Source organism: Ahaetulla prasina, chromosome 2, assembly GCF_028640845.1.
Source record: "Ahaetulla prasina isolate Xishuangbanna chromosome 2, ASM2864084v1, whole genome shotgun sequence".
NCBI classification, from domain to species: Eukaryota; Metazoa; Chordata; class Lepidosauria; order Squamata; family Colubridae; genus Ahaetulla; species Ahaetulla prasina.
In genome coordinates, this window is record NC_080540.1 from 165705690 (window position 1) to 165719684 (window position 13995).

At 45.4% G+C, this 13995-nt stretch overlaps 1 protein-coding gene across 1 annotated transcript in view; it reads right to left on the reverse strand.

Annotated features, from left to right (window-relative positions):
* Window positions 1–11846, reverse strand: part of ARHGEF25 (Rho guanine nucleotide exchange factor 25) — a 104086-nt gene extending 92240 nt beyond the window's left edge. The window contains exon 1 of the mRNA XM_058168412.1: window positions 11764–11846. The gene's annotated coding sequence lies outside the window, so the exon portion shown is untranslated. The remainder of the gene's footprint in view (window positions 1–11763) is intronic.
* Window positions 11847–13995: the final 2149 nt, after the last annotated feature.

The window sequence follows — 13995 nt, forward strand, 5'->3', positions numbered from 1 at the left end:
GAAAAGGCTGGTGCAAAAGGGGTGGCAGAGATTTTGTTTTAATAAAGCTGTTGGCTCTTATTATTTTTCATGGCATCAGATTTTTGTCTTAAGGGAAAATAATGAATTCGTCTTCAAACACCCACATATTATCAGGAACACACGCATATGTGAAAGAGGCCTGTTTCTATTTGTAGAGTCCTTCCACTTTCTTAAGTTCATGAAACCTAGTTGGAGTACATTACCAGCATGCAATCTCCAAGTCCCCCTTTTGTAGCCTTTGGGACTGGTTGGCTAGTACCGTAATTGATGGCATCATTTCCTCCCATTGAAAAATGTTATATATGCCCTAAAAAATACCCAAAATCCTTACAAAGAAGCTCTATCCATTTGTGTGTGATGGCCATCTATCTGTTCTGTTTTACAATTACACTTATACTCTGGTATGCTTGCTGTTTTATACAAGCTGCAGTTCCTTGCTCCTGACTGAAACTCGCCTAATGCCAGTTTATGCACAGTTCACTGTTTTCTGCTTTGCCCTGTCCTAATGAACGCTATCTCGTCTTTCCCTCAGTGTTGTACCCTAGTTGACTTCTAGTCAATTCCCACCCCAAACACCTCTGGCTGGCGTACTGAAAATATAGTCCAGCATCTCTAAAAATGCCAGACTAGGGAAAGTTACAGGGATGTGGTGGCTCAGTGGCTAAGACTGTACATTTCCACCCCGAACCACCCCAATGAAGCCGTTGAGGTGATGGGCCGGTGTCTTGAGGCCGTGCGGGTCTGGATGGGGAGGAACAGGCTCCAACTCAACCCTTCCAAGACAGAGTGGCTGTGGGTACCGGCGTCCCGGTACAGTCAGCTTACACCATCGCTGACTGTGGGGGAGGAAGTACTGACCCCCAGGGAGGGAGTGCGCAACTCCCTGGACGATCGGCGTCCCGGTACAGTCAGCTTACACCATCGCTGACTGTGGGGGAGGAAGTACTGACCCCCAGGGAGGGAGTGCGCAACTCCCTGGACGATCGGCGTCCGGTACAGTCAGCTTACACCATCGCTGACTGTGGGGGAGGAAGTACTGACCCCCAGGGAGGGAGTGCGCAACTCCCTGGACGATCGGCGTCCCGGTACAGTCAGCTTACACCATCGCTGACTGTGGGGGAGGAAGTACTGACCCCCAGGGAGGGAGTGCGCAACTCCCTGGACGATCGGCTGTCCTTAGAGAATCATTTGACGGCCGTCGCCAGGGGAGCATTTTATCAGGTCCACCTGATTCGCCAGTTGCGCCCCTTCCTTGACCGGGACGCCTTACGCACAGTCACTCACGCCTTCGTCACTTCCCGCCTGGACTATTGCAATGCTCTCTACATGGGGCTCCCCTTGAAAAGCACCCGGAGGCTCCAGTTAGTCCAGAATGCGGCCGCGTGGGTGATAGAGGGAGCACCGCGTTGCTCCCATATAACACCTATCCTGCGCGGTCTACACTGGCTACCGGTAGTCTTTCGGGTGCAATTCAAGGTCTTGGTTACCACCTTTAAAGCGCTCCATGGCTTAGGACTGGGATACCTTCGAGACCGCCTTCTGCCGCCGATTGCCTCCCAATGACCTGTGCGCTCCCACAGAGTGGGCCTCCTCAGGGTGCCGTCGACCAAACAATGTAGGTTGGCGGCCCCCAGGGGGAGGGCCTTCTCTGTGGCGGCACCAGCCCTGTGGAACGAGCTTCCTCCAAGATTACGACAACTACCTGACCTCCGGACCTTCAGACGTGAACTGAAGACTATTATTTCAGCGCGCGGGACTAGCCTAAGATAAAATGTTTTAGCATATTTTAATGGGGTTTTTATTGGTTTTTACTGTTTTAGTGACCAGGCCATGATAATATTTAGTTTTAACTGGGTCTTAATGTTTATTTATTATATTGTTTTAATATGCCTGTGAACTGCCCTGAGTCCTACGGGAGATGGTGAGGTATATAAGTTTGATTAATAATAATAAATAAATAAATAAATAAGACGCTGAGCTTGTTGATTGAAAGGTCAGCAGTTCGAATCCCTAGTGCCGCGTAACGGGGTGAGCTCCCGTTATTTGTCCCAGCTTCTGTCAGCCTAGCAGTTTGAAAGCACATAAAAAATGCAAGTAGAAAAATAGGGACCACTTTTGGTGGGAAAGTAACAGCGTTCCATGCGCCTTTGGCGTTTAATCATGCTGGCCAATTGACCACGGAGACGTCTTCGGACAGCGCTGGCTCTTCGGATTTGAAACGGAGATGAGCACCACCCCCTAGAGTCGGGAACGACTAGCAAATACGTGCGAAGGGAACCTTTACCCTTTAGATAAAGTTAATTAACTCCTGAACAAAACAATGGTAACACTAGAATTATTTTGCCAGTTCCAATTTTTTTTAACTGTAAATGCAGGGTGGGATTTGTGGGTTTTTGTGGCCAAGGACTCTATTTAACATACTTGGGGAGACCAAGGGCCATATGATTTCCTTACAGAAGAATCCAGATCTAATTCAATCCTTGAAAGGAAGGAAAAAGAGAGCAGATGGTTGGGAAGAGCACTCTGTGCAAGATCCTTTAAAGCTGCTGCCTGAGTATAATATTAGATTCGATGAATAAATGCTGACCTCTTAACGTTCCAGCTTGGATCATTCATGATGAGTGAACATTCAGTGACTTTTTATTTTAACAAAACCTTGATGAAAATCCAAGCTATGTTTCAATTCAATTTTTTTTAATTGGCTGGGTGGGGTGGGGGATTGGTATGCGAGGTGCTTCTCTTTTTAAAAGTAGTGGGTTGTTTTTACAAGTAGTGGGTTGTTTAAATTTTTTTACTACTGGTTCTGTGGGCGTGGCTTGGTGGGCGTGGTGTGGTGTGGCTTGGTGGGCGTGGCTTGGTGGGTGTGGCAGGGGAAAGATTCTGCAAAATTTATTTATTATTTAAATTTGTATACCGCCCTTCTCCCGAAGGACTCAGGGCGGTTCACAGCCAAGTAAAAAATACACAATACACTATAAATACAATTAAAATACAATTAAAAAACTTATTAAATTGGCCACAATTAAAATTTAGGACTAAAACCCATTAAAAAACCCATAAACTTAAAAACTAACCCAGTCCAGCGCAGATGAATAAGTGGGTTTTAAGCTCGCGGCGAAAGGTTCGGAGGTCCGGAAGTTGACGAAGTCCTGGGGGGAGTTCGTTCCAGAGGGCGGGAGCCCCCACAGAGAAGGCCCTTCCCCTGGGTGTCGCCAGACGACACTGTCGCGCTGACGGCACCCTGAGGAGTCCCTCTCTGTGAGAGCGCACGGGTCGGTGAGAGGTATTCGGTAGCAGCAGGCGGTCCCGTAAGTAACCCGGCCCTATGCCATGGAGCGCTTTAAAGACGTTCACCAACACCTTGAAGCGCACCCGGAAGGCCACAGGTAGCCAGTGCAGCCTGCGCAGGATAGGTGTCACTCGGGAGCCACGAGGGGCTCCCTCTATCACCCGCGCATTTCCACCCCACTCCAGTGGAAAGATACTGCAAAATCCCCATTCCCACCCCATTCCAGGAGAAGTGGGGTGGGAATGCAAAATCTCCATTTCCACCCCACTCTGGGGCCAGCCAGAGGTGGTATTTGCCGGTTTTTTGAACTACTCAAAATTTCCGCTACCGGTTCTCCAGAACCTATGAGAACCTGCTGGATTTCACCCCTGGTTGTGTCCCTCTCCAACCTGCTTAAAAATGTAGAATTGTGCATTTCTGCTCAATCCTGAATAGCTGAATAGAAGTTACTCTAGCTCTACATTTCTCAGACTTAAAAGTGAAGGAGATGCTTTCCAGTTCCAGCCTCATAATCATCTATCCTCTTTGGGGGGGAGGGAGTCTGTTTTTGGTCCGGCACATTTGACTGTCCCTAGGTAGCCTACTAAATGGGCTAGTGAACGGTGGCAATCCAATGGACTTTGGGATCTGTTCATTCTTTCCCTTTGGTGATTCTGCTCTTGATGGAGCTCAGTAGGTAATGGAGCACGTTCAAGCAACACTGGGAAAGTAGCTCTAGCGCTGCTTCTAAAGGACGAGGCAGACTCTGGCCGATGGGAGATGAAGTTTATTTAAGAGGCAAATAGTTCATTGGTATCAAGAGCTTGATGCAAAATCAGACAGATCTAACCATCCTTGCCATCTCCAGTGCTGACGGGCCTGAAATTCTTAACTCTAATCCCAAATGCAGATTAAAACTCTCACTGCAAGCTAAAGCATGGGAGCAAGGGAGAGAGAAGTCTCTTCTTTCTCACGTTTGGATGATGACTGGTACGTTGGACCTGGCTGGGGAGACTCAGATTCAAATCCCTGTCACAAAGTTTACACTGTCTCTTTAAACCAGGGGTGTCAAACTCGAGGCCCACGGGCCGGATCCGGATTTGGCCCGCGGTGTGCTTAAATCTGGCTCACAGAGCCAGCCTGGAAATATCAAAGGACTGGCCAGCAGTGCCTCAGCCGACCAAAATGGGCTGTGAGGGGTGCACGTAGCCCTCCCATGGCCCGTTTTTGGCTTCCACGGCCACCGGCACTCTGCCAGCCAAAAACAGGCCATGGAGGCCCCATGCGGCCCATTTTTAGCCTTCCTGGCCTCCTGCAGCACTCAAAAATGGGCCATGTGGAGGCTTAGTGGGCCCGAAAATGGGGCCGTGCATTTTGGCCGGCAGGGTGCTGCACAAGGCAGCTGTCCTGTCTCCCCCCACCCCCCCCCCACCCCCTGCCCTTGTCCGACAGCCTGCAGAGGAGAACTACAATGCTGATCTGGCCCTCGAAGAAATCCAGTTTGACTTGTAAATTAGAGAAATCATCTGCTTTGTCTAATTTACATACTGCGGATTTTCCACCAGGGTTACTACTTTGACCCTCCATTTTGTTACCTTAAAAAAATTGTTTTATTTTCCCTGCCGAGAAGGCCTCAATATGACATAAATATCACACCAGGATCATCTTTTTTTTATGCTGTCTCTTTACACTTTAGGCATGAACTGTCCATTAACACCTCTGTACCACAGGAGGATGCAAGGTCAGAATACTGAAAATGCACACACAATCAATCAGCCTGAAGTGCGAAATCCCAAATAGGAAAAATTCATCGGTTAGCCATTTTGTGCCCCTGTTTATATCAGACCCCAGCCATTCTCTTACACTCTTGAGAGCACAGCACATGGGTTGCATAATCTGAGAAGGAATTGGGGGGGTGGGGGGGAGATGCTTCACTACCTTCATTGCACTGGCTGCCCTCAAAAGCAGTTCAGCCAAAACGTTTCCAAGCAGTAACACTGACTGATCCCTTCCCAGTTCCCTTCCACAAGGATTCTCTACCGGTTCCAAACCTGTGTGGTCTCAGCAGCCTATCTGTTTTGACAGCTGCATCTGTTTGTCTTTTCACTCTAGTGCATTTGAAAACGGAGCAAAATAGAGGTAGTCCTTGACTTACAACAGTTCATTTAGCGACCGTTCAAAGTTACGGAGGCACTGAAAAAAAGTGACTATCTGTATCGCCCGCACATAAGTTTAGTTCACATTTTTATAGATGGCACTTAGATCCCAAAAAATTATCATGTATGTATCCTAATATCCAAGCGAAATGTTGGAGGTGTGATTGTGATGATGCTACATATTTTCATATTTGGTGGACTTGCAAGAAAATTAAGGTCTTTTGGATAAGAATTTGGTGGATTATTCAAAATGTACTGAAGAAGAAGATAAAGTTCCTGCCACAATTTTTCCTTTTGGGAATTATAACGGATTGTACAGGGATTGAGACTAAATTGATTCTGAATTTAATAACAGCAGCAAGACTGTTGATTGGACAATACTGGAAGAAAGAAGAGATACCTACAATAGAAGAATGGATACTGAAAGTTATTAATTTGGCTGAGATGGCTAAAATCTCAGCTTTTTTAAAAGACAATACGCAGGAAAGATATTTAATTGAATGGAAAAATGGATTGATTATCTACAAAACAGATATCAGATTAAGAAATATCAGATTGCCTTTGAATAATTAGAAAGTTATTTTATGTAATGGGGAGGGGGTTGGGAGATGAAAAGCTTTGGATGTGGTTATTTGGATTGGAAGGGAAAATTTTATTCTATGTTTGGTTTATGTATAACAATACCTTGTGATTGACCCGGGAAGCCGGGGGGGGGGGGAAGGGTTTTTTTTTTGGGGAGGGAGGGGGAAAAAAGGGGGGAAAATGTTTTTGTTTTTTAAAACTCTTTCAATAAAAAAAAAAAAAAAAGTGACATGACTGTTTTTCACACTTACAACCGTTCCAGCATCCCCGTGATCACATGCTCAAAATTCGGATGCTTGGCAACTGACTCATATTTATGACGGTTGCAGTGTCCTGGGGTCATGTGACCACCTTTTGCAACCTTCTAAGAAGTAAAGTCAATTGGGAAGCCAGATTCACTTAACAACTGGGTTTTCTAACTTAACAACTGCAGTGATTCACTTAACAACTATGGCAAGAAAGGTCTAACAACTGTTTCGCTCACCAATGGTAATTTTGGGCTCAACTGTGGTTGTAAGTCAAGAACTACCTGTAGATGTTTTCGCTGCAATGCTGTAGCTATTAACCTTGTGGCTTGCCTCCCTCCCACCACGGCTGGTCAAGCAAGGGGAAAGTTGGTTTGATGGTTTTACAGTTTCTCTTTTAACAAACTGCAGGGATATTATTTTTTTGCACACAACCAGTCAAGTGTTTGTGACATGAGGTAAAGGAAGGGTAGCAACCGTGTTTCCTTTTTTACATAGAGGGAAGCTGTGGAAATTTCCATTTCTCCAGAATCAGTTTCTGGTTAAGGGCAATTGTTGCAACAAAATGTCTGACCGACCTGTCGGAAGCTGGACATTTTTCAGTATTTGGGATCCCACCTCCAAGGCAATGGCAACATCAATGGTGAGGTGCGAGCAAGGGTGAATGCAGCCTGGATGCGTTGGCGAGAACTCACGGGTGTGTTATGTGATAGACGAATGCCAACCCATCTTAAATCTAAGATTTACAAGACACTCATTCACCCTGTTGCGCTGTACGGCACTGAGTGCTGGGCAGCAACAACAGGGACCGAAAGCTATCTCCATGCCATGGTAATGCAAATGCTCCGTTGGATATTGGGCATCTCCCTTCTTGGCTACATCACAAATGACACCATTCAACAACGTTGTGGTGTGGCACCAATTATAGAGAAGATGAGAGAAGGCCGGCTCCGCTGGTATGGACATGTCCTGAGAGCAGCAGCTTCCACTGTTTGCCAAGACTGCCTACCAACTAGAAGACAATGGCTGGAGACCTCACGGGCGCTCAAAACAGCGATGGCAAGACACCATCAACAAAGATGCACCTGTGCCCTGCAGCTGACCATGCAAAGTGGCATTCGGAGATCTGCAAAGTGGTCCCTGCACTTGTGGAAATATGCTAGGAGGAGGAGGAGGAGGAGGAGGAGGAAGAAGAAGAAGAAGAGGAAGGAGGAGGAGGAGAAGAAGAAGAAGAAGAAGTAGTAGTAGTAGTAGTAGTAGTAGTAGTAGTAGTAGTAGTAGTTGTTGTTGTTGTTGTTGTTGTTGTTTCTGGTTAAAGCCCTAATTCTTTGTTCCTTGTTCTTGGAGATACAAAGTCAGTGGCAGTGGAGATAATCATCATTATTGTGTTGTGTCTCGTTCGCTTTCCCCGCAGCCGGGCCCTTCTTATCTCCTTCCGAACGCTGAGGAATGTCCTGGCATGCCTCCAGGCCCCAGCCCTGGCACCATGCCCAGACAGGCCGAGGAAGAAGAAGTGCTTCCAGCCCCCAGCCCTGGCTCCATGCCCAGGCAAATGGAGCAACTAGACCCCTCCCCCTCCCCCACAGCATGTGAGCCTGAGGAAGGTCAATTACCAACAGCTGCAGACTGGAGTGACCCTCGCTTCAGGAGAATTGATAGGCGGCGTCAACAGAAGGAAGGGAGGGGCAGGCCTGGATAAGTGCTGAGTCATGGAGCCACACCCCATGGCCTATATAAAGGATCTGCTTTCTGGCATTCTCTGAGTCAGGCAAAGTCTACCTTATATTGCTGAAGTCACTTCCTGGTCTCCTGCCTGCCTTGAGAACTTTGCTAGGACTTTGGCACAGCTGCAGAGGCACGCCTGATACGGACTTCCCCGACCCGGCCGTCAGCGGAGGAGTGGGACACGACATATTGTCTCCAAACTGCTTTTGAAGGATTGAGGAAACAGACACCATTGGAAACAATCTAGATTCTAGGCAACAGGGATAACCACTAGAAGAAAAGGAATGATACATTCCTAGGATAACAGCAACATTACAAGTGTATTGTAAGGGAGAACTTTTATTACGCTTTTCTGAGGAAGCACTGGAGGAATAGGGAAAGCCTTGAAATGCTCCCCACCTATATGGTATGCCTGTCTAGGAAATGAAGAAATGTGATGCAGGACTCAGATATGATTATCCTTTATGTAGCTGCCTTAGAGTCAAGTTTTCAGCCAACCTAAAAATACTATATTCTGATTGAAAAGCGCTCTGAGCATGAAGACTTTCTCAGCACCTTGGGAGATATATGGATATGATTATCCTTTCTCCACAATCTGCCTATGGCTGGCTGCCTAACTGCACACAAAGCAAAATAAACTTTCAGGTGACTCAGGAAAGAATATTTGCCATCAAGGCCGATCCCTCCTGCAGAGTACCATTCTCTCTCCACTAGTTAGCATTCCAACTTCCATTTGGGAAGTACAGGGCACCTTAGCTGCAACTTTCCCATTTGTCCTCAGGGGAGATGCTTACTACTGCTTCTGAACATGGAGGCTTTAAATATGGTCCTTTTAAGTCTCTTCCGGCACCCTGGATTAGAACCCATTTCCCTTCGGCAGAGATTGCCATGTTGCTGTACTTGGCCTGGCTCAGTTCCCCTGAAGAGAGTCGTCACTCTGTAGACAGGGTCGGCTTAACAATTATTTTATGTCTTCTGTTAAGCAGGATCCAGCTAACGAACAAGAAATTCCCACTTGAGAAGTGGGTTCTTCAGTTTAAACTGAAGAAACATAGGAGCAGAGCGGGCTGAAGTGATTGAATAGCATGCCGTCTATATTTACATTTCTCTGAATTATATGCAAGAATGTTTATGTATTAAAGATCCCTTCCTGCTCCCCTCCAACGTTCATCGTGATCTATTCCCCCTCCCCCCCTCCCACCCACCCCCCCGTAATCCTCAATTTATCCCTGGAAGAATCTTGACTGGCACACTATGATTCAATGAAACATAGCAGAACTGCGCCTGTCTTGAGATCTAACTGCCTTAAGGCTCCAGAAGAGAAATTGCCAAATAAGGGGAAAGCCCCAGGAACTGCATCCTCTCCACAAAGCAAAGGAATTCAAGGAAGGCTGCAAAGAGTGAGAGGGATAAAGGGCACGTAGATAGAAAAATGGGGATGAAATTAACGTTGCTTTTTTCCCCGGTACACCCCGTTTAAAAGACCCCCATGTCCACAGCCAGGTGGACTGGATGCCCGTGTGGTCTACCAACCCAGAGCATTGCCATGTCCAGCTTTGGATCAGCAATGCCCAGTTGAGCCTCCCTGGCACAAAGGGAGCGTGGATAAAAATAGACACATCTGAATGTTAAAAATAGTTTCCGCTAAGCACGCAATTGGCAATGCAATGGCAAAACACTAGAGATCGGGGTGGGGAGGAGGGTGGAATAAGGGGGTGTTCGGGCGTCAAGGGCTGCAGACTTCAGAGGGGTGGTCTCTGCCTTCAGCAACAGCTGCTGGGTTTGGGGGATCAGGTTTCACAGAGCTACAAAAACAAAAACTGGATGGCAGTGCGGTTGGACCCTCATCCTCATTCCGAGAACCAAACAGACTCGCTGTAATGTTTACCACATGTCAGGCTTGCTGGTTCTTTGGACTTCAGCAAGCTGACATGTATACAGCAAACACATTCCACATTATTACAACCATATTTAATTAAGAGGGGGAGAAAAGATGTGCTTGGAGAGGGAGGACAGAGTGAGTAGGAAGGCAATGTCCCTGTTTTGCTCTGGGGCCCGATCTCCCTGTGCAATTTTCCCTATATGCTTGCATTGTGTAGGGAAATTGTATAACGTAATGGGGCCATCTGCCGGACAACAGGTGCAAAAACAGGTTCCTTTAATCCAGTGCAAAACTTCCATGGGGCAGGCAACGGGACCCATGCGTTTGCCTGCAAAAACTTCCTCCCTCGGTACCCATCAAGCTCCCCGTGCTGATTTTATATTTTAATTTAAAAACAAAAAAACAAAATCTGAAATGGAAACCTACAAACTCCCTAGGAACCCTGAGGGCCTCTGTAGCCACTTCTAGAAAATAAACATGATGTGCAGTGCAGACCCCTTCTTCGTTTGCAAATAGAGCCATCTGTCTAGAGATAAAGGCAAATGGAAGGCTAGGGTGTTGGGAGAGCATCCTGGGGGATTAAGTAGTTTGGGAAGATTCCCTCCGTGCTTCCCTTTCTAGGAAATAAATGTGTGGGTCCCGGCTGGGCCTAGAGTCTAGATCTACCATCTTTTTTAAGTAGTTAAATGAGGGCAAAGAATATGGCAAGCTCAGAGACCACCAAGGACCCCTCATGTCAATCCTGTGCTACAAATATTCTCCTTTATTAATATTTATTTATTTATTAAATTTATATTGCCGCCTATTCGTCCATGGTGACTCAAGGCGGCTTACAGAATATAAAAACCACATTTAAAAACAATAAAACTAAATTTAAAAAAAATCAAATAAATACGGTTTTAGCTGTTTCAGATTTCTCCCTCTTTACCTGCACAAGCCTGCTGCCATGCATGGGCCTGAGGGAAGCAAGCTGTGACACGGGGCTAAACCGACATTCCCCTCTGTGTGTCTGCGCAGTCCTATTTTCCTGGACTTTTTCATAAACCAATCAGGACAATGGCTGAGATGTATAGTAAGCTTATTCCCATCTGTTCTGGCCACTTGTGTCCAAGCCGTGTATAAAAGCTCGCCAAGTGCCATCTCTAGGCCCAGGCCTTAGAGAAGGGTCTACTATGACCAGGCTGCCAATTGAAAAAAGAAAACTTATTGATCCTTACCCTGATAGGGAACTCTACCCTAGTCTCAAGCCATTTCACTCAAGAAACTTGGCCAAATCCTTATCTTCCATTCTCCATGCCTACAAACAGAGATTGGGGAAATGGCTTTGAGAGATGCTTTGGCTCTCCTTGTTCTCAGGGACAGAGGAGAAGGCAGTTCTACACCAAACTACTAAGGACATGTACACCAGAATACTAAGTAATACTGGCCACATCTGGCCCTTAGGCTATCCCTATCTGGTCTACGTGGATTGCTTTTATTTTGAAGGCAACTGGGTTTTTCTTCAATTTATGCATGCATCCAAGCCCTCACACCTTCACAGCCTTATTGGTTCGGCCCTCCACAATAATCCCAGTTTCTCATGCGGTCCTTCGGGAAAATTAATTTCCCACTCTTGGCTTAACAGCTTGTCTAATAGGTTCTTATTTTCATGGGAAGTGCGGACTGAGGCACAAATTAGTTTCTGCCCTTTGCCTGGAGCAGCCAAATATCTTTGATCGATTCTAATCTTGCCGGTGAAAACTTAAGACAAACATGCACACGTTTACAGCAGTTGATCAATACCAGACAAAAACAGTTTGTTACTTACATTCGCATTACTTCCGGCAAAACCTTGCCAGAACCTTTTTGCTCTACGCGACATGAAATTTTCACTCTTTTACTTACGTTAAACGGGGGAAATCAGCCTGCCGCTTTTCCTCTGCTGCTGCACATGATTCTCGGCGTGTTGTGAAGCAACCAGATTTCAGGATTTCTGATTTGCTACAAAACTGTAGAGGGAAGTTGTATATGTTTTGAGATTCCCACCCCTTCTGGGTTTTTTTTTTTAATTCTCAGGAACAGCCTGGCAAAGAGCCACAGCAGCTGGTTTTGGCCAGAATTCCTCATACCTCAAGAGCCCTTATTCACTTATACTCCAGAAAAAGAAAATAGCAGCCCAGTGTGGAAGACTTTGGAAGCATCGGAAGAAATATCAGGCACCATTTTCTTCTCCATACGAAAACCCCTCAGGAATTAGCAGTGTTGTTTTTTAAGTTACTTTGCTCTGCATGCCAATCTTACCTCTAATATAATAACATATGGCCTTTTATTGGTTTACAGCTCATCCTTGACTTACAACAGTTCATTTAGTGACTGTTCAAAGTTACAACAGCACTGAAAAAAGTGACTTATGACCTTTTTCACACTTTATGATATTTGCAGGGTCCCCATGGTCACGTGATCAGAATTCAGATGCTTGGCAACCAGTTCGTACTTATGACCGTTGTTGTGTCCCAAGGTCATGTGATTGCCTTTTGCAACCTTCTGACAAGCAAAGCCAATGGGGAAGCCAGATTCGCTTAACAATCGGATTACTAACTTATCACCGAAAGTGATCCATTTAACCACTGTGCCAAGAAAGGTCATAAAATGGGGCAACACTCACTTAACAAATGTCTCACTTAGCAACAGAAATTTTGGGCTCGATTGTGGTCGTAAATTGAGGACTACCTGTATTTGATTTTTATCCTGCCTTTGTTTTGGTCACTTAAGGTGGCAAACATACCTTAAAGCTCCCTCCTCTTATATTCCCCAAAACAAATACCCTGTGAGATGGGTTAGTCTAAGAGAGAGTGACTGGCCCAAAGTCTCCCAGAAATGCCTTTCACGCCTAGTGGAGGATTTGATCTCAGGATGTCCTAATTTGTAGTCTAGCATTTTAGCCTGCTTTTTTTATTTGTTTGTTTTAATCCCATCCTTGCAAAAATCTTGAAGGCTGAGGTTGTTCAGCAGATGGCAGCTTTGAAACTTTTACTTTTTCTCCATTTTAAATTTGGGGAAGACAAAAATATTTACATTCAGGACCAGAAATAGTCACATCACTTTTGCAGCTCACAAGTCTTTGAGGCATATGTTCCAATCTTCTGCAGCTTCACCCTAAAACAAACGGCATTCTATTCAAGGCGACCTATGCCTAAGGAAACGTGGAAGAGATGGCAGATTAAATTGAAGTTAATGCTAAAGCCACACAGGTGGCTCGCAAGGTGCTCCTTTAGCTGCATTTCCCCAGCATATTTTTGGTAGAGGTCCAGCTAGACTAAAACCTAATTGTTCACTCCGAGGCATGACAAATTAGAAAATAGGGTTTTCTCACACAGGTCATCGGTTTTTTAAGAGAGATTAATTACCCCAAGATGCGAAGACCACAAATTCATGGACCTTGGGTTTCTCCTAAAATATCGATGGAAAAGTTTTATGCAATACAATGTTGTTTAGAGCAATTGCCTGTTGGAGATTGCCTGGATTATTGATAGGCCTCGCAAGCAGCTATGGTGTTCAAATAATGCTACTGTTTGAAATGTATGCATTTTGCATGAACTCATTTAGACACAGAAATATTTTAAAGAAATAAAGTAATCAAGCGGCTGGGAGAGTGACATCTTCTGTATACCAGGTAAAATGGAGATTCTGATTAATATGAGTCTAAAAATGTGAACGATATGAGAGGGATGTGAATTGTTTTTTAAGACTGTGTTACATGTGGGCATCTAAACACAGATAAAAGAGAGATGGTTTGGAGAGGATAATTCTAGATGAGAATACACTGTAATTGTGAGGTCACAAAAATGGGGTTCTGCTTTAAACCTTAAATCCTTCTTCTTTGATTTACTTTCTTGGGAAAATGACTGGGCCTACCAAAATTTGAAATCAGTGTTTTGGGATCACCATGGCCATTTTGTGAATAGGCACACACAGCACAGATTGCAAACATGTTCACTGCTCCAAAAATATCAGGTGGGGGTTTTGTAATTAAAATGAAAACACACAGAAACAAAATTAAAGCCTCCACAATCAGAAGCCATAGATCTCCAATTACCAGGTCTATAATAGAACAAGCCTAGATTCTTCTCGATGTAG